The 20,234-nt window shown below is 39.1% G+C and overlaps 1 protein-coding gene across 8 annotated transcripts in view; it reads right to left on the bottom strand.

Annotated features, from left to right (window-relative positions):
* Positions 1-19,665, bottom strand: part of RALYL (RALY RNA binding protein like) — a 271,005-nt gene extending 251,340 nt beyond the window's left edge. The window contains exons 1-2 of one of the 8 annotated variants that reach the window (XM_083748039.1): positions 19,436-19,618; positions 18,921-19,043 (exon numbers count right to left, since the gene is read on the bottom strand). The gene's annotated coding sequence lies outside the window, so the exon portion shown is untranslated. Of the gene's footprint in view, positions 1-18,208 lie in introns of all 8 variants that reach the window. The other 7 variants (XM_083748038.1, XM_083748033.1, XM_083748037.1 and 4 more) reach the window with 7 other exon arrangements.
* Between the last annotated feature and the right edge of the window lie 569 nt (positions 19,666-20,234).

Below are 20,234 nucleotides of genomic sequence, written 5' to 3' on the forward strand. Positions count from 1 at the left end.
CTGAGGATTCTGGACTATGTAGCTCTACTCCCAATCCTTGGCAAGGAAAGGTACTCTGATGCAGCCAGGACTACCCAAAATTTAGGGGGGAAATGATGCAATGGTCATTCTTCCAGGGGTTGCAACAGGGGAAGGCAGGCACAGTGCAGCATCCACTTTGTGAATCCCTGGGAGCCTTTACTAGCATTCATTCCCAATGTTTTGAAATTTTAGAGCCCTTGAGTGGATCCACTGGCATCCCTCAAATGTGCACAATCAACTCTCCTCCAAACTTTGTTGAATGTTGCAGAATTAAGGGTTCTATTCACCTTGATCTTCCACTCATGTTAATACAACTTGTACTAGGAAATGTTAGATAGGTAGCCGTGTTGGTCTGCCATAGTAAAAAATAAAAATAAAAATCCTTCCAGTAGCACCTTAAAGACCAACTAAGTTAGTTCTTGGTATGAGCTTTCGTGTGCATGCACACTTCTTCAGATACACTGCTTCAGATACACTCCAGTGTATACCGGAAGGAATTTTTGTTTTGTTTTGTACTAGGAAAGTTTCTCATGGCTGGCTTCCATTCTTTTTATGTATGTATCACAGAAATCAGCCTTACATATAAGTACTGGAAACAACTGTTTCATGAATGTAACACAATTATTTACATACAAAAAAATCCAGGCTGATTTCTTATTTGTAAATTATAGAAAATAAAGTTTAATAGCAGATACATTTCCAGTTCAAATTGCCCCATTCTGTCTTTTTCACCCAAAGGTGAAAAATGTATGTGACCTAATTTAGTTCATTGCATATAGCAATTGGTAATGACTTGTATGTCATTATGTATGTCTCTGCAATTATCTCTCTCCACAATTACTTTTAATAATACTGCAAGCTAGTTAGCAGACAAAGCAGAGTTAACTGTTTGCAGAGATAAAATAAAAATGATGAAGATTTAGTAAGGAAATACCCAGCTTAATAAATCAACATTAGTTGCATGCAATATTACCATACATCAAATTCTGCCCTCTACTCAAAGTCAAAACTACTATTAATGTTAATGAGGATTTTCCTTGAATAATATTAAAGGGAAATTTAAACTTTGATCTCTGTTAAAAGATTATGCTAATGAAATATTTAACTTAGAATTTTGGAAAACTGAACTTGGGAATGTATAAGATAGGAACTGGATACTGTATGCAACCCATTGCAATTTCTGATTATAGCTTCACCTTCCCACCCCAGGTCTCAGAACCTAGGGGAGAGTGTTGTCATATTCCAAAGACATGCTAGTTCATAAGTTCAACTTACTTATTTACAACTAGTAACCATCACAAAGTTAAAACCGGTTGTAATCTATCATTCAAGACACAACATCTATCTGCACAGGTTTGAATCTTATTTAGCTTGCAGCTATAGTACTGCTTATAGTGCTATTTTAGACATTTATTTTGATCTAACAATGTCATTTACTACTCCTTCAAACCATCATCCCAAAGCCTAACATTTACAGTACTATCCTTGGTGTCCTTAAGTAGAATGCTTTCTGGAGAAAATGTGGCTAAGGATATTCTGAAATTTTAATTCTGAGTCTTTGAACAATCCTATGACCCATGCTTATTTACACACATTTTGTATCTTCTCTTATTCTTTCACTGATAAGCAAGTGAACATGACATGCTGAACAGAAGTCAATGGCAAAATTCCTAGTAGTATTAATGGATCTGGATTTCACCCAATATGTATTTATGGATGCATACTGTGTTACATTCATGTCTTATCATATTCACTATTTCTCATGAATGCCCCCCCCCCACTATACATTGATAAAAGGTTTTTGCAGATTTTTGCATAATTCTGAGATTACAGTATAGGTCACAATCACATTTGGTGCTGACAAATTACATATGTAATGGAAATTGCACTGGATTTAGTTCCACAGTTTGTCAGTGGATACACTAGCAAGACCAATAGAGGGTGTAATGTTGTATATCTCCATTGACATGAACAGAACTTTTGCCCTTAAGGATCTGTCTCTCTCTGTCACTGAAATAAATTAAGAAAAAATATGATTAAGTAACTACTGCACATATACTGTATTGATTTTCAGTATTGATTTTGTGTTGGCATTTGGAGTCATGCCTCAAGAAAGCTTCAACGTTTTATGTATTTACAGCTGTCAGTTGGTAAGGGGTCATTTGTTCTCTCCAAATGAAACATGTCTCTGAATCTCACAAAAAAGTTAGATCTTTTCTGTAGACAGGATTCTTGATCAGCTTCCTAGTGCAAGAAGGGAAGATCATATTTTAAATCAGTATGGTTCAAACAAAACTGAGTTATTTGAATTATGCATTTTCCCTTCACTAGTCGGCTAATACGACAGATACAAATTAAGTCTCTCTCCCTAAACCCTGGGGAACTGTTCCATAATAGCCTGAGAGCAACAACCAGTGATGAGTCATCATCTCACAAATATATGGTTCCTAGCCAAAACGAAAAAAAGGCACATACTGTTTGTGTGGGAGTTCTGGTTAAATATGTACTTAAGAAAAATCAGCTTGACTGTTAGTTCTTTCATCTTATTTTTAATGCTGAAAATTGCTAGTTGACATTCCATGTAGATGGGGAATTGAGAAGCAGTTCCCAAACTATGGACAAAAATCACATTTTGTCTGCAAAATTCCATCCCGTTGTTAAATAAGAACAGTAATGATGATGATAGGTTTTGGGGCTCCATTTAGTCCCCGTGGCTTTTGGCACCACATCGATTGCTTTGTAGCTCTCACAGATGAAGATTACAAACTGCTGAGTCCATTTAGTTTGGTGCTTTCTGGTAGCACCTGCACCAGTTATATACTTTGCATAGGTGGGTAAATTGAAGTAGTTCATTAAGAAGCACTTTTGCAGATAATCTTTCGTGCATGGGGAAACTACAGCTCCAGTTTGATTCACTTCTGGTCTAAGTGGATGAGACAATAACTGGGACTTGGTCATTGTCATCTACATCTAAGTGGGCACAAGGTACCCAATCTCCACCATTTTTTGCAACATGGACCATGGAAAACTTTATTTAGTATCATTACTTTCTACACAATAACTCTGCTATGATTAATTTCAGTTCAGCTGGGCAAGGGCGGGGGGGGCTTTGCATCCATTTTCTATCTAGTCGTAAAATGCGCCTTGTTAAACGAAGTGATGCAAGATGGTTGTTTGTTTTGTAAAGGGTGTCCAGAGTTTATTCAGCTGTTGCAGAAGAATCAGATACTTTCTCTCAAACAAACACTTCTGCTGTACTTTAATTTTAGCTGGTTTGCTGCTTGGAATAGTGCTATTTGCCACTGTGCTGGAAAGTGCTGCAAAGATTCCGGATATGCATATCTGTATTAGCCATAAAGAGGTGGGGGCAATCCACAGAAATTAATTTCAGCTAGTAATCTGGGTTTAAAAGCCAACCTGGATATCTTAACCTATCAAAAAAACCTGTGGGTTTTACCTTCAGATGAAGACAAGTCTAGGTAACAGGTGGTTTCTGCAGTTCCAGAGAACAGGAACTAGTCATTTTTATATTTCTTCTTCCCAAAAGACCTTTATGCAACCTGATAGCTGTACAGAATCTAGAATTGTCCTTCCATATTCTGCCTTAAGACAGATGCAGGCTCATGGCCAGGAAACACACACACCCTGGCTCACTCTGTTTAATTTACAATCTAGCCTGATAAAGCTATCTGGAAAACCTCCCATACCCCCCCGCCCAGGCAGCATGGAAAATAGTCAGAGATGATTGGACTCATAGTCCAAGATATATGGGCAGTGGCAGGGAGGGGAAGGCTGCCCTGGCTATCAAACAGAACAAAATGTTGCAAAGTGGAATGTACCTATTTCCTCTTCTAGTCTAGTGAGCCACGCCTTCTTCCGGGACACTCCTCTGTATCCTCTCTCATCTGATATTCCATTCCACAACTCCATCCTCTACAAGAAGTCAGGTAGGCAACTGAGCATGCTCAGTCCCACATGGGGCTGTTTTGGGGGCTTTCCCATTCCCTTAAGAACTTTTTTGAAGTACTTCTGAAAAACCTCAGATTTCACCCAGGCTGTCTGATTTCTCTCTCATGTTTGGGATTTTTGGCTATACAAGGACTGGAATGTGAATCTGAAATTTGGAAATCAATAGAATGATTAAGGGAGCAGTCTTATGCTCAAATTCTTCGGCTGAGAGGACCACAGGAACCAGTAGCAAAATACAAAATATGGCATTATCATGACCTCTAATACATGTAACAAAGTTTTGGATAACACATACACAGGTTTCCCTGCTGCATTCAGTATGTGTTTAATGCAGATTTCAGAATAAGTTCAAGAGTTGTTAAACTTATATATTATTTCCCATCTGCTTTGAAATCTCCTTTTTATATGAATATATTTAAACGGCACAGTGGTGAGCCTTTCCAGAATCCAGCAACATGCCTTGTCTCTCACCTAGCAAGTACCTTCCATTGGCATGACTGACCTAATCCAAAATGGTGATGATTGATGGGCCCTCCTTGGCTAAGCTACCGTTTTGGCAAAAAAAACAGTTCATCTACTAATCAGAATTTCCAATAATAGCAATTGAAATTATACTTTTAAGTTCTACCAAATATGTACTGTATTAAGTGGTCCACATTCTCAATGGCTCTTGCAATAACATTATTGGAAAAAATAATTATGGTGGTGAAGGGAGGAAATGACTTGTGAACCAATTTTATGTAATCAATTCTTAAGGGAAATTATTTCGAACGGGCTTATTAAACAGCTACAATAAAGCAGCAACAAAGCACGTTACAGGTACTGAGCACTGAGGTATGGATTACTTCCCAGCCTTTAGCATTTAATATACACATTTCATTAATATCCTATTAATGTTTTAATTGTCCCTTTTGAAACATATAATTCAGCTTAGGTGCAATTCATTTGGAGCATTTCATTTCTGCACAGGAAGAAAATAGCACCACAATTTCTACATTTCCTTTTTTCAGTATAATATAATTTAGGGCATTGCTCCACTGATGAAGTACTTTCTGTTCTGTTTTGTTAGTCTTCTGATCATTAACAGCTATTACCTTTTTCTTCGCACTGCAGCATAACACCTTGCACAGTAGAGCACAGAATATTTTGGTTTGACACTTATGCTGAAGTGTGAACTTATTCAGCTAGTAAATTAAACTGATCTAATGGAACAATCTAGAGCAACAAAGTCCATGGGATAGGCAGCTGATTCCTCTACTCTAGCTGCTATGATGAATATATTAAAGCGTTAGCACTACAACTGCTAAAGCAAAATCCTGTTGAATGTAAGTTGGCCAGAGCTGATTCTGTCCTTGTGTTGCAAAGCCTCAATATGCTCCTTACTGCAACCATTCCATAAAGGGACAAGACCCTTAAGCAGAAGAAGCAAACAATGCTGAATTTGTAAAGAGATCTCAATTTTTCTAAAAGATTATGTTCATTGAATTTGTCCAAATGGGTTCAAAGTTCAGTTTCTCAGAAAGTGAACATATTGTTTTGGGTAACATGGACAACATCTTGAACACAGAGCAGGTCTTACCACAGAGCTGAAAGCAATTTTGACTGAAGCAATGAAACACAATCACCTATAGAATTTCATCCACTCCAGCTGCTGCCCTCCTCCTCTTTTCACTTGCTTGGCCCTCTTCTATCCCTATCCTGTTTGCTTTCAGAGTTGTATTGGCACCAAGAGAAAAGCCCATATCCCAAAATAAGGGAACAAAAAGCTTGAACAAAAATAAAATAAATAAAAATAAATCCAGAAAGGCAAGTAACAAAACAACAATTTTAATGCACTCTTCTGTTATACTGAATAGAATTGTTGATGTCAGAATTATTTCATGAAAGCACAAAAACCAAAAGGACCTCAATCTTGATCGCCACAACTGACCTTAATAATCAGTCTGATCCAAACGATTAAAAAATTTTTAAAAACCAAAGAAAATAAGTTTTGACTGGGAGAAAAGGATCAACTGCAGAGACCCTAGATGTAGTCAATACTCTAATTATATGTACATTAATTGCCGCTAAGAACTGGAGTTCTGAAATAGTTAACTTTGTGCTTTGCATTGTGAGCACCATTTAGCATCTATCATTACTTAATCATCAGATTTCTCAGTCCGTTGATGTGGGTTCTTTCAGCAGAGTTATTATAGCATGCTGATTGCACTTTAGTTTAGGATCTGGGGGAAAATACTGCTTTGTTCAGAATCAATTCAGTCTATTCAAATGCCTTCTATTAGTCATATTATACTGTATCTTGCTGGTGCTCATTACCATCTCCACTGAAATCACTTTGGGCGGCATGTAGCATCTTGACATTTAACAGCAGCACAGTCAGTAGAGATTTCAGCCTGACTCGTATAAAAAAAATGAATCTCAGAATAAAGGTTCATCTAGCCTAGCATCCTGTTCTCACAGTGGCCAACCACATGTCTAGTTCAGAAGGAAGGAATGAGCACAAATGCACTCTCCCCCACCTGTGATTCCCAACAACTGGTATTCAGAGACATACCCTCTCTGATACTAGAGATAGTACAGAGCCATGACGGCTAGCAGGTTTTGATAGCCTTATCTTCAATTAATTTGTCTAGACCCTATAAGAAGTTTAAACCCCATAAGACACATCAACTACTGCACGGAACCACATATATAAACATTCAGCAGAAGCCCATCATTTTAAGCATTTCCATTTATTACTTTTGAGACATAATGAAATTCCATTAAGACAATAGGCCTGTCTAATTCATAGCTCCCTGGCCATCCCCTGAGTAACATGTAGCAAAACATGCAAGTCTAGTAGCTAAGCAGCTTTGTAAATCATGTTTTAGTGGCCCTTCCCAGTTAGACTGCAGTACAGGGTTGCATGCTGCATACAGCCCAAGGTCTGTGAGTTAAAGAGGGATGCAGTATATGATTTATATATTCATACTAATATAAAATGATAGTGCCATTAAACAATTGCAACTGAACATTAACATTCAATCCATGCTAGCTTTAGCATATGGCATCAAACTTCAAATTAATACTAACTTGTCACAGGCATTTTTCCCCTGCAGCCAGAATCACAAGAGTGGTTGTCTGAAACGGCCCAAGGTTGTCTTTAATTTTGTTACCAATTTCTTGTAATTCTCAACCGCAAATCAAGTATAAACCCTGTAACCAGAAAATGAATTCTGAACATAAGGGTGCCTTTTATTTACCAATAATTTTATATTCCCTTAATAAAAAATGCTTTGGCTAAGAACAATCAAACTATAAAATTACTTATTTGAACTCTTAACATTGTAAACATAAAGCCTAACTATGTAACTGCAAATGCAGTTCCTTGACTGGGCTTTTCAGAAGTATTGATGAGACTTTTGACTGAATATATAGAGACTGAAACATTTACAGCTGCATTAATTTAAATATAGAATAACTATCACACCCATCAGTCCACAACCTGTCCTTCATATGATTGAGAATCTGTAACAGAAACTTCTGTTACTTCAATATATTATCATTTGAAGTGAAATTTGATGTAACCTAGTTCAAATGGTTAGTGATGTATGGAAGTGAGAGCTGGACCATAAAGAAGGCTGATCGCTGAAGAATTGATGCTTTTGAATTATGGTGCTGGAGGAGACTCTTGAGAGTCCCATGGACTGCAAGAAGATCAAACGTATCCATTCTTAAGGAAATCAGCCCTGAGTGCTCACTGGAAGGACAGATCCTGAAGCTGAGGCTCCAATACTTTGGCCACCTCATGAGAAGAGAAGACTCCCTGGAAAAGACCCTGATGTTGGGAAAGATGGAGGGCACAAGGAGAAGGGGACAGCAGAGGAAGAGATGGTTGGACAGTGTTATCGAAGCTAACAGCATGAGTTTGACCAAACTGCGGGAGGCAGTGGAAGACAGGAGTGCCTGGCGTGCTCTGGTCCATGGGTTCATGAACAGTCGGACACTACTAAAGAACAAACTATATAAAAAATAAATAAATTAAATGCCCAGTAGCACAAACCAACTAAGTTTGTTCTTGGTATAAGCTTTTTTTGACTTTGTTTTAATTGTTGTAGCCCACCCTGGGACCCTAGGGTGAAAAGCAGGTAAAAGATTTTAATAATAATATCTTATATGAATGTATGTATTGAGCAAGCAATGGATCGTGTTTATATTGTTGTTGTTGTTGCTGTTGTTCCTATTATTACTATTATTATTATTATTATTACGCCACCTTTTTCCCTATCAAGACTCTAGGCAGCTTACAAATAAAATCAAGAATCACTGGAAACATAGAAAAAAATCTATCATTAAAAAACAAGTAAACATGAACAGAATTAGAACTTGATACGTAATTAAAACATACAAATAGCTACAATAAAAAACGCACAGCACCAGCCCTTTCACTGTGTCACTTCTTCCATACAGAAGAGTGTCCCAAGACAAAAGTCGTACCAAAAGGTACATTCAGGCGGGGAAGTCACACAAGTCAGGGCTTGGGTGGAAGAATGGGAACTAAATTTCCCAGAAAGCTTGCTTCGCTTAAAAGTAAATCTGTTTAGGGTTGGGGAGAAAGAACAGAAAGTCCCACTGTTTGCTACAACTTTCAGTAAGTGAAGGCGGCACACTCCTATATGCTGTTAATATACACTGGGGGGGGGGGGGAGTCTGCATTCTGCTCTTAAGCCAATAAAAGCACTTACACAAGACCTAGCCTGTGACAACGATGATATAGGAATATCTCCAAGCAATTGCCTTCTCCTCTTTGAGTCCATCTCATACTTTTTTGACCACCATGAGTTAGGAGAGATAAAAAGAAAGAGCTCTAGGGTGACATAAGATTTGGCATGGTATCTGCATATTTTTGTATCACTCATGCATTTAGCTTGAAGCAGCATCACAGATATTATGCTCATCCAGCCACACACTTCAGAATAATTTCTTTAAAAAGGCAGTAAACAGTCATAACACAAATTAAGTTCAATAAGAACTGCAGGCACAGCGTGTCTTGAGATCGGCCCTTGTTTGACTAGAAACGCTTCTATAAACAGCTTTTTTGAAAATATGAAATTATTTTTCTCAAATTTAATTCCGTGCCATTGCTGAGATAAAAGGAGTGCTCTGTATGGTGCAAACATTCTACTATTCTAATAGTACACTCCTGTGCATGTTTACTAGGAAGTAGGTCCCCCTTTGTTCAACATAGCTGACTTGCAGGTAAAATGTGTAGGACTGCAGCCAAAATATGAAACAGCTCTGGAATGAAACAGTGCTGTAAAGGAAAATATCAAAAAAGACAGGTCTGAAAACATAAATTTAAATGCTTTAAAGAAACATAAGCAATAAGAATCACTACCACACAGGTATTCAAAAACTCTTTTCTTTTCTTTTTTACCTTGCAAGTCAATGCTTGAAAGCTGTGAGATAGGCAGACATTCCTGGCCTCCTGTGGCATTAATGTGCTAGTGACAAGTCTGCCCACATTGAACTCTCTTTTAAAGCAAATTCAAATGTGATTTTGATAAAATACATGCTTTTTATTGGTCCTGAACCATGCAGTCTCATTATCACCTAAATGTATGACCATGAAAAAAAACTAGATACAGTAAAAGCAAGCTGTAAGTGGCCCCCCAATGAAATGTGAATGCTACTTGCTGGCTTATTGTTCCCTTTTGCTTTCAGGTACAAACTTCTATCCTTTGCTGAACTTAATAATACATCACTTGGTTAGCTAAGCGTGACCATCCCCTAATTAGGCCATCACTTTTTATTATGCAAAGTGTCACATCATGTACCCTGAATTCTACAGCAATGAAATAATACAGACCAGATCAAGACAGACTGGGGAAAAAACAAATCAAAACACAGTGGCATTAAGCATTTCTCTTGGAATGGTAAGTTGCATGTAACTTTGTTCTGATGTATTTGTTTTAAGGAAAAGCAGCTGCGGTTGGTGACAGCTTGAACAGAGAACCAGCAGGACACAGGGGTTGCTTAAATCAATCTCTAATACTATTTTCCTGCTTAAAATACTGTGTTCTGTTGCTCCCCCCCCCCCCCAGAAGCAAAAAGATATGGGAACCCCAAGCTCCACAGTGAAGGTCTATTGAGCAGTAAAACAGCCTGAATGAAAAGACTAAAGCAGCCCTTCTCCTCAAGTTGACTGCTTTGCATGTCAAAAACAACAAGAATAAGCAAATATTGGAGGTATGTGCAACCAGATACAATGTCTATTTTGGCTCTAAGCTACAGAAATGCAAGCCATTCATATATTTACAAACAAGCATGATGAGAGAAAAGTGCAAAATTAAGACTTACACAAACACAAAATAGCAACTTGGAACCATGAGAGTATGGACTACTAGTAGTACTTGTAGAAATGCTCTGAAGAATTTGAAAAATACACTATGATTTTCAGACCCACACCAGGTCCACTGAGCACTTCCTGGCCAGTTCGCTGGTCTTTCCTTTTCTCCATACTTTTGGAAATTTACCTTGTCCAGTACTGTGATACAAGTCTTAGAATGGGTAATCATAACATAAAAAGCTGTCTTATCCTGAGTCAGATTATTAGTCCACCTAACTCAGTATGTCTACTAAACTGGCTGGCACCAGCTGTCTAGAACTTCAGACAGGGGTGTCTCCCAGAACCGCCCTGGAGGTGTTGGTGATTGCACCTGGGGCGTTATGTATGCAAAGCATGTGCTCTACCACTGAATGATAGCCTTTCCCATAGAGTTTAACTAAAACTGTACACTTGAGTATCCTTCTGTACTTCACACCAAGGAAGTTTATTTACCCTTATTAGTGATGACAAAGGAAAAATTTCCCCCCATATCCAAATGAATAAAAGGTATTATTCAGGCTTTCATGGTAACTACAGTGGTTCCTCTGGTTACAAACTTAATTCGTTCCGAAGGTCCGTTCTTAACCTGAAACCGTTCTTAACCTGAGGTACCACTTTAGCTAATGGGGCCTCCCACTGCCGCTGCCACGCAATTTCTGTTCTCATCCTGGGGCAAAGTTCTTAACCCAAGGTACTACTTCCGGGTTAGCGGAGTCTGTAACCCAAGGTGTTTGTAACCCAAGGTACCACTGTACAGAGTCGCCTATTCAGGTAGCTGAACTACTTGTTATTAAATACTGCTTTGTTCTGCTGATGGGATGGAGAACCAGCGGCCTTCCAGATGGGGCCCTCCAGCCCCAGCCAGCATGACCAATGGTCAGCAATTATGGGAACTGATGTATAGCAACATTTTTGAGGATCCAAGGTTCCACACCCCTGTTCTACTGTACAGTGGACTCATTGGCATGGGAAGATGTCATACCACTTTCCAAGGGATTCTTTGGAGACAAAGAGAAAACAGTGACAGTAGTAAAGTAAGGAACCCACATCTTTCACATGAGATCTCAGGTGACTCCAGGAGAAGCCCTACCACTAAAATATTGAAAAATGAATGCTGACCAGGTGGCAGGACTACATTTATAAAGCCCGGGGGGAGGGCACAGGATGCTTAATTAATAACATTAATCCATTTATTTTTACTTATTTTTTGCTTAGCAATTTCTCTCTGTTATTCAAAAGTAAATTCTATCATTTGTTCTAATTGTTGGTTGATGACTCATTGTGTTATAAAATCAGTCAATTGTGCAAGAATGATGTTTCCTACATAAGTGATCACAAATCAAAGTCCCATTGCTTCTAAGAGATTAAATAAACTATTCAAATTAACCTACAATTTTCAACTCTTTTAAACCAAAGGAAAATAATCAAGTTTTAAAATTATTCAATCTTTTTCCTCTACGAACGGGAAAGAAAAGAAAGCATTAAAATGCTATCTCAATTTTTAAACATTTCTTAGATTAACATGTAATTAGGCTTAATGAAATAATTTTGTATAGTATATTGTAGGAAACCATGGCTGTTATTTAGTCTCCACAAAAGTACCTATAGCATCAACAATTGTTCAAGCCAAATATATATATATGTCAAAATAAAATTTAAATGAAATTTCAGGTACCAATACTTTTATTTATCTACACTACTTTGTGCTATCAAGATGGCATTGCTGGCTAACACATCACACTACTAAACCATGATCTGCCAAGACATGCACAACCAGAAATGACCTGCTGTGCACCACAGGTTTCTACACTCCTCACCACTTCATGTGTCCAGGAGCAGGACTTTGTTAATGCCCTCTCCCAACCCCTGCACCCCAGCCTCCCTTGAATCTCAGCTAGTTAGACTATCTTGACCTGGAATTATAACTTATAACAAATTATTGTTGGTTTCAAAGCAAGAGTACTTCAAGCCATTGTTTCTGAAGCTGGCTTATTAAACTAACCAGGGTTTGTTATAAACCTGGATTCCTGTGTGGATAATACAGCACACATTTCTTTTTTTAAAAAGCTGCCATATTCCTCCTCTATGAGTGGGGAGAGTGGGGATATATGAGCCAAAGGCTAACAGTAGCTCCTTCCTTCTCATACACATCTCACTAAGCCAATACAAATCAAACAGAGCAACTAGAAGTGATACAATACTAATCAAATCAGCACATATTTGCACTAATCTTCAGAGAAGCTAAAATTAGTAGATTCAAGTGTTTTCAGGGCATTGATTCCTCCCCCTTAAAATATAATGTACCAATAGAGAATGGTATTGCCATATTTTAGAATGTTTAGAACATTCTAACAAAAATGATTTCCAAGAAATCCTCATAAGTTGTTTGAACGCAAGAAGCAAGCCACGATCCAAGTCCCAGCCACTGACCAGCAGTGCTTTACAGAGGAGTTGGACCACAGTTGCCTCTGTAGCTCAGCCACACACAATGGCCAGGATGGGGGGAAGGATAATCGCAGTGCAACCAGGACTCCTCCTCACTGCCTCCAGAACACCGTTTTGAGGGCTTCTGCTGGTGGGGATCCCCCTGGCAGCACTTTTGTCTGCATACATGTTTGGCAGGTAGAAAAGGAAGCCCCACGCTGGCAGGAGACTGGCAGAGCTGGGCCCGGTGACACCTTTACCCAATCCACCATCACCATCCAACCTGCTACAAAGTGAGTTTGGAGTGCTCTGCCTGGCTACAATCCTTAACACACGTACTAGGAAGTAAATGCTACGCAGTACAGTGGGACTTACTTCTGAGTAAACATGTACAGGATTGTTTAGTATGAACTTTATTGAACCCTACCCCTACTGCTGCAAATTGCTATTTCAGTTCCAACTACTTTTGACTACTGGAATTACATTGGTACCTCAGGTTAAGAACTTAATTCATTCTGGAGGTCTGTTCTTAATGTGAAACTGTTCTTAACCTGAGGTACCACTTTAGCTAATGGGGCCTCCCGCTGCTGCCGTACCGCCGCCTTGTGATTTCTGTTCTCATCCTGAAGCAAAGTTCTTAACCCAAGGTACTATTTCTGGGTTAGCGGAATCTGTAACCCGAATCATCTGTAACCCGAGGTACCACTGTAAAACTAGCATGATATAATTTTGCTATTATTTTTACTAAATGTAAGTCATCTAAACATGCTAAATCATATGTCCATTTTGAATTTTCCACTTCTAAATTTTCCAGAACTGCACCACAGACTATTGTATATATGAGTTTGAGTATTGTAGTAATGGCATTAAACTGAGGGGGTTCGGTAATGCAATCAACCCTTCTTGCAGTTACTTAAAGCATTTGATATATATGTGAAGCCTGACTTTGTAAATTGGTGTAACACATGACTGACTGCCCTGTCACTGCATGCTCTAGAAGGCTAAAATTTGAATTTCTGATTTGTCAGAGGCAAGGTGACAACTTATATGAACAATGCTTACACACATTCAGAATTCAGAATTATCTATGGGTCTCCATTGCAATGTAATTTTTTTTTTTCAAAAAAAGAGATTTGCCTTAGCCCAGAAGAATGCAAGACAACTGAAGACTGCGTTGCTGCACTTGCATTATGACAAAGTAATCAGAGCAGATGAAGTAAATGCCCAACCACAGCCTAGGGACTTCAGTTTCCATAAAAACAGACTGGTGTCATGAATGGATCCTGATCAAAGCCTGTCACACTGCTGTGTAAGGAAAACTGAATCATGACATGCTAGCATGAAAAAAAGAAACAGATAATGGGGGGAAACCTCAATGAGTCAAATGTAAATTCAAATGTATTTACCATGGCTTCTTCCATGGATGCAGAAAGGGGATCTCCTCTGAGCTCTGCAAATCTCTGATACAACCCAATCAAAGATATAGAGCACTACTGTTATAAGATGTACATAAAGTTACAGAGGTATATTTTGTTTATTTAGTTTATTTAGCAATTTAGGTGCAGCTTTTCAGGATTTTGATCCTCCCAAAGCAGCTTAAAGTAAAAAAAAAAGAAAGAGTCACATTAATGTGCACAACACAAAGCAATACAATACTTAACTCACAGAATAAAAACAACCAGGCAGTCAATGATAAGACCATATAGAACAACAGAACCAGCCCCCTCATTTGTGGTACAGCATACCTGCTTGGCTTAACCAACGCTAACTGGAAAATAAAAATATTTAGGTTTTGTCTAAAAGAAATCAAGGAGAAGATTGAATTCAGCTCCCCAATAATGGAGAGTTCCACCGCCAAAATCTAGTTGTAGCTACTGATGGATCCACAAGCAGGCCCTCTAGGCCAATCTTAAAGTCCAGCCAGGTTTACATGGATGCGGGTTGTTCTTCAAATAACCTGGTCCCCAACAATTAACTGCAATAAAGGTCATAAGCAGCACTTTGAATTGGAAAGAACAGCCCTGTTTACGAAAGATTTGGTTCATGAACTCAGCAAAACCGGAAGTAGTGTCCTGGTTTGCAAACTTAACCTCAGTCTAAGAACAGAATCCGAATGGTGGAAGGCCACCGGCAGCGGGAGACCTCATCAGGTAAAGCACACCTTGGTTTAAGAATGATTTCAGTTTGAGAACTGACTTCCAGAACGGATTAAGTTCATAAACCAAGGTACCACTGTAGAGCTAATATTATATTGGAGTACTATACTCTGAACACCTTGCCCCAACCAACATCAGGGCTGCAGTATTTTTCACTAGCTGAAGTGCAAGTATGCTACTCAAAGCCCTTCTATACTAAGGCTGTAGTCTATGCATACTTATTTAAGACTAATTTCTATTGAATTCATTGGAACTAACATACATAGGATCAAGCTGTGAGAATAAACTAGATCTATCGAATGTACTGTATGCAAGCTACCATCATGCAGAACTATCCTAACATATTTATTTGGAAGTAAGTCTCTAATCACACATTGTCTTACTTCCAGATAAGGATGCTTAAGATCCTTACACCAATTCAAAGGGCAAGCTGCAACCATAAACAAACAAACATGCAAAACAGAGACACTTCGAGATCCTTTCCTGTGCATCTCTGTCTATATCAGTGCAAAAACACAGTGCTCTTATCAAATGGGGGCACTTAGCAGCTTCTTGAGACAAGCCCTTAACTGAGCAGATTTAGTCCCAGATAATAGTGAAGTTGGACTTCACAACAAACATATTCTGTTAGAGAGCTACGGAAAATAAGATTGTCTTCCTTTGAAGAAAACTGAGATATTTAAATTGTATTTCAATTACTTTGCCACTTTCAAACGTTATTATAGGTACACAATCTTGTATGCATCCATTATAAAATATTCTGAATTTATAATTTACAAATCTGTTGCTTCAAATATTGGAAAAAATAGTAAGAGCACGGATATCTCTAGATTTTCAGACTTCCAGTCACTTCATTGAGAAAACTCAGTTTCCGACAGCATTAAATTCAATCAACTAAGACATGCACACTGAGAAATAAAAGGGATGAGGCTGCATTCCAAAACACACCTGAGAGCCCAATCCAACACATATTTACACATGCTTAATTCTGCATAGGACCAGGCTACTACTGGAGACAAAGTTCACTGAAATAAAAGGGACTTGCTTCTGTGTAAACATAATTAGGATCTGGCTGCACCTGTCTGCCAAATATTACTGTATATTCTATATACGCATCTCAAAATGGCAATTCTCCAAAACTCTACAATATTTGGCTCAAGTTTTGAAAATACTATACACATATTCTTCATTGCATTCAGAATATTCCAGAGGACCTTCAATGATTACTCACCTAGAAGAAAATGGAAGAGCTCTGAAAAAGCACTTAAGAATATACTCATAATTTGGAATGTTTCCTCTTAAAACACTGTATCTGACATAAAGTTTTATTAGTTCCCACATGCATCAGAAAGTGTTCGGAATTAATTTTATATGAAAAAGCACAAAGATATGGCACCTAGTGAAGTGACATTCTTTAATATCACTGAGGTGACACATCTGCATTATCTTACAAAGCAAGGCAAGGCAAGTCTTCTTTGTTTGGTAAAAGCATCTTTAAAATATCAAAAATGAAGGCATCTCTGAAACAATGGTGGCTAAATGCAAACGTTTCTCAGCCCCTGACCAATCGATTCAGAAGCCTAAACATTTTAAAATAATGCTTTTCAAAATGATCAGCAAAGACAGGAACTATTCCAAACAAACAACTTATCTTCTCCACATATAGCCAGGATCCTGAATATACGTTCAATTGAAACTGATGGTACCAACTTATGTTTTTCGGACTGTTTTTTTAATACTTAATTGGTACTTGAATAGTACAACCTGATCCTTTGCAAGTTTGTTTAAAAGTAAATCCCACTTAATTCAACAAGACTTACTTTCCAGAAAGTGTGTATAGGATTGTAGCTTAAAGCACAATTACACAGAAACAAAGTTTCATTTTTCAAAAAAAAATGCATTTGCTTCTACAGAAATGTGTTTATCTTTGAGATGTATAGTCAACACCTCCGGTTAAATGCTACACATATCAATTAGATAAACAACTATCTCTTGAGAAGTCTTGCTGGGTCAGTTGCATGAAATTTACAACCTTTTTTTCCAAGTTCGCTGAGCACTTTTATTGCATACTACTGGAAAATGTATGTCTTCAGCCTCTGCTTTTCTATACAGCATTACTCAGTTGATTTAATTTGGTTCTCCACATCCCAACAACCTTAGCACTGCAGATTATGCAAGAACAAACTTTTTCCATCATTACCATATGCATGTGCAAAGCATTTCAAATTAAATAAATTTTAGATAGATGTAGGAATGGCTTTCTCTCCAACCTAAGTAAAACTATTCTGCGTTTGGTTAAAAACATGAAAATATACCACTGTACACTTGTTGTGCCTGGCTGTGTTAAAGAAACCACAAAGTTATGTGCCCATGTAATCGAAATATTACCATTTCGAAGTATTAACCACACAGAACAGCAAACATGCAAAACATCTAACTCTGACCACATATTGAACTACTCAAATAAAGCTTGGTGGGATAGGGGAAGGAGGAAAAATTTTCAAACTGCATCTTCATTTACACTCTTTTAAAATCACCATCTATCACTATTCAGTGATTAACAGCATGGCAAACAAAGCAATCCATTTCTTGCCCAAATCATGAATTAGGATGGAAGGCAACTATTTCCCAGGCACTGGAGGTCAGTAACACCAATAATCATCAAACCCAAATGAAAACAAATACCAACTGTTTTCTTATAGTCAAATCTTTGTCCATATAACTGAAAACTGATAGGTAGGAGACACAGTGCATTATTTGGGCATTGTTAAGGAGGAAGACAGATGTTGGATACAAGGGGGTGGTGAGGTGTGCATGTGTGTTTGTGTGTGGTGTATCTGGTTGCAAAAAATGTCTCAGGCTCAAGCCTGATAAGGTAACAAGCTTCAGAGGGATGCTGTTGCTGCTGCTGCTGCTGTGTCTGTCTCAAACACCTAGCGGGCAATAACAAAACCCCAACATCTTTCTCTCTATCAAGTCCTGGCATTGTCAGTTCCTTAACCCCATCAAAGAGTCCCTGCCTGTGAGATGTCTCTCACAGGTTCCACTCAGGTAAGCTCCCTTTATGCACACAAACCATGCAATGACCTGTGCACAATTAGTACAGTTTTGCATCTATTCAAACAGCAAAAGAATACCTAGCTTCATCTTCATTTCATCACTTACAGCTCTGCAGCTAAGGCTCAAGAGATCTTATTTGGGGAGAGAGGGAGGGGGGATCTCGGTAATGTAATTTACAAAGAGTGGAAACGCCTACAAGGAGCTAAAGTACCTGCACTGGGGAGATGTTCAGTTGTTCACTTCATCTTCCGTTGACAAGGAAACCAAACCGCACTTCATTCTCCAGGAAAACCTTCCACTGCCATCATTTGAAAATGTACTTATTTGTATATATGTGTATATCTATCAACATTATGATAATCATCATAACATTATCTCGGTATAAAAGAATAAAAAAGTGAAATTTTGGAAAGGAATTATCTTTGGCTTTTTCTCTCTTTTTTGCAATATAGTAATTTTTTTTAAAGGGAAGTGGGGGTGTATTTAAAAATGATCAACAGTACCAAGCTGCAAGAAAAGTTTCACATTATAACCGGGCACCAAAAACAGAAAAAGAAGAAAAACGGCTGATTGCAACCAGGTGTCCAAAAAAAGGAAACAAAACGAAAAACAAAAACCATTTAACAAAATTAATATCTTGCTTAGTGGCTTGCACCAGTATTGCAAGATTACAAACTCTTTGTAAACACTGCTGTAAAATGCATTTTCAAATCTCATATGTATACAAAAAATAAAAAACCAAAACAACATCATCAAAAATCTCTGCAAAACAGAGTTTAAGCAACATGCCCATTTCTCACCTCTTTGGTTTTTTTTTTTTAATAAAAAAATATGCATCATAATTCACATCGCTTTTCTTTCTTTCTTTCTCACAACAAAACCAGTTGCATATGTATAAATACGTATAATTTATCTGCATTTACGTTATTGCTGGACTGGCAAGTCTATTTCTCTCGCTCGCTCTCTTTCTCCTTTCCTCTTTAGGCTCCCAGTGACTTCCAGTTCCAGCAACACCTTTTGCTCCCAGTTTAGTAAACCATCGCATGCTAAGAAAAAAAAAACTTGTCATCAGAAAAAGGATCAAATCCATGAAAACAAAGAGGTTAAAAAATAAAAAAGCAGCAAAAACAAAAACAAAAAAAGGAAGAGAGGAAAAAACAAAAACAGGACGAAAAAGGAGGACAAGAATGTCAGCGGAAAGGTACTCACCGAGCGGGAGTAAAAGGAAGGAATAAAAATGCGAGTTACTATAAAATACAGTATGGCGGTGGAAGAAGGAATGAGGCGCTTTTTGCTCTCTCTCTCTCCCCCCTTTTTTTTCTCCTCCCCCTCTTTAGTCTCAGCCTCAGGCAATTGCCACGTGATTCGGAGCCAGGCTGACTCGCAGGCAAAAGGGGGTGGGGGGGGAAGGAGCAGGCGGGGAAGGGGCAAACCCCACCGGAGGAGCCCAACTCGCTCGCACGGCAGCAGCGGCAGCAGAAGCAACACTAGCGGCGCCAGCGGAGGAAGGAACTGGAACCGGCAGTAAGAAGGAGGAGGAGGCGGCGGCGGCAGCAGCGAGCAGGAGCAGCAGCTCTTAGCTTCGGCAGCCCTGCGTGGCGCTGGCGGCAGCGGCAAACAGCAGCCCAGACAAGCAGGTGCCCCACGCGCCGCACTAGGCAAGCGCACGCGCGGAGAGGAAGAGCCGCCTGTGGGGAGGGAGGCGCGAAAAGCAGCGCGAGGCGGGGGCGCGCGTGGCGGGGCGGGGGGCGAGAGAGAGAAAGAGAGTTTCCTCACGGACGTGAGGAAGCAGCTGCTCTGCTTCTCTTTCTCTTTGTGTCTCTCTCTCTCTATATATGAGTGTGACAGACAAACGGAGGCGAAAGCGCGCGCGCGCACTCGCACACAAAAAGCCACAACTTGCCGCCGCCGCCGCCACTTCCCCTCAAAAGTTACTCCTGTCCCTCCGCACTCGCTGTCGCCGCCTCAGCCAGGACAAATTCCTGAGGGAACAGCACACACAAACACACACACACACACACACACACACACGAAAAGGGTTTCTTCATATTTGCGCTGTGTGTGAGGGAAAGAGAGATAAATTGGGCACCAACCAACCAATTCATCACCACAATAATACATCTTTCAGACTTGCTTTTTGGGTCTCGCTTTCGGTTTCCAGTCTCACGTCATCATGGCTCCGCTTCCCTCACCGGAGGTGGGCTGCTCTTACGTCCATGGCGTTGAGCGCCTTCCTC

The sequence above is a fragment of the Podarcis gaigeae genome (assembly GCF_964106915.1).
Source record: "Podarcis gaigeae genome assembly, chromosome: 7".
Classification (NCBI taxonomy): Eukaryota; Metazoa; Chordata; class Lepidosauria; order Squamata; family Lacertidae; genus Podarcis; species Podarcis gaigeae.